Below are 1467 nucleotides of genomic sequence, written 5' to 3' on the forward strand. Positions count from 1 at the left end.
GGAATCCAACTAAAGGATGGGACTTTTTAGAAGCATACGCTGTGAGAGCACCAACGACCAAGCTGGTCTACGACCCTTTTGCCCGACTTGATGGACTATACAAGCTTCTAGTATCTTGAGAATACTGAGAACTTGGAAGAACGTCTAGAGTTTTTTTGAAACATTTTCTGCAGAGGACAAAACAGGGGCATTTTACAAAACAGGTTACCTTGAGTCAATGTTGCAATTCAAGATTTATTTCCTTTTACATCCTTATTGCCATGCAATGAAGCCAGTAGAGGATGTCGACGCAAAAATTCAATGCTCTCATCTAAGTGTTGCTGATCTGGGTAAAATATATGAGGGATTGATTTGTATATTGAATGGAAGGCGTGATAGTTTTGAACACTTTTGGTAATTTTGTTAAAAAAAACCTTCACAAGTTGATGATCCTTCACTTCCTTGGAATCAAAGTATACCAAAGAAATGATAATTTATCGAAACCTTCACCTACCAACAGGTATTTTGATATACCTCAATGGGGACAGCTGATGATGTGTGCCCCAACCAGGACTCGAACCCGGGATCTCCTGCTTACATGGCAGATGCTCTATCCATCTGAGCCATTGAGGGCACAGAGGATAGCGTGATTACAAGGACTTACCCCTTTCACGCTTTCCATGAAACCCACATTCCCAACTGTCCACAACCTACATTCGTAATGTTCCTAGAGGATATTTCCCCTTTCACTCATTACTTGCGCCACCTAAGGTGACGATTGCCATAAGAGTTCGATCAATGTGTGCTCATTCGCAGAGAAGAACCGTCTCTGCAGTCGCGCTATCCTCTGTGCCCTTGGTGGCCCAGATGGATAGCGAGTAGTTAAAGGCTACCCAGCCATTGACCTTCTTCTGTGCGAATGCATACACTTTGCCTGAACTCTTACAGGAATCGTCACCTTAGTTGGCGCTAGTAATGAGTAATGAGTGAATGGGCAAATATCCTTTAGGAGCATTACGAATGTAGGTCGTGGACAGTTGGGAATGTGGGTCTCATGGGAAGAGTGCAAGGAATAAGTCCCCACAGTCGCGCTATCCTCTATGCCCTCGGTGGCTCAGATGGATAGAGCATCTGCCATGTAAGCAGGAGATCTCAGGTTTGAGTTCCGGTTGGGACAAACATTTTCATCTGTCCCCATTGAGGTATATCAACAACACCTGTTGGCAGCTGAGGGTTTCGATTAATTATTATTTCTTTCTAGAGACGTCTCATGGTCATCATTGGTATCTGTTCTTTTGGAACAGTTACTATCTTCATATACCAAAGTAGTTTGAAAACAACGAAGCCAGCTCACTGCATGCTTTCAAAACCTCAAAGGAATACTACAAAGCTATTTACGTTGAAGTTTGTGAAATGGGGCAATCTTGCATTACTGAGCGGTTTACTTCAACTGGACTAACACAGATCATTGCAGTTGAACAAGAGTGT

General features: G+C 43.0%; 1 non-coding gene across 1 annotated transcript; it reads right to left on the reverse strand.

Moving 5' to 3' along the window:
* Nucleotides 1-538: 538 nt before the first annotated feature.
* Trnat-ugu lies at nucleotides 539-613 on the reverse strand. Its single transcript has one exon. It is a non-coding gene; the product is annotated as a tRNA-Thr (tRNA).
* Nucleotides 614-1467: the final 854 nt, after the last annotated feature.

Source organism: Schistocerca piceifrons, chromosome 6, assembly GCF_021461385.2.
Source record: "Schistocerca piceifrons isolate TAMUIC-IGC-003096 chromosome 6, iqSchPice1.1, whole genome shotgun sequence".
NCBI classification, from domain to species: domain Eukaryota; kingdom Metazoa; phylum Arthropoda; class Insecta; order Orthoptera; family Acrididae; genus Schistocerca; species Schistocerca piceifrons.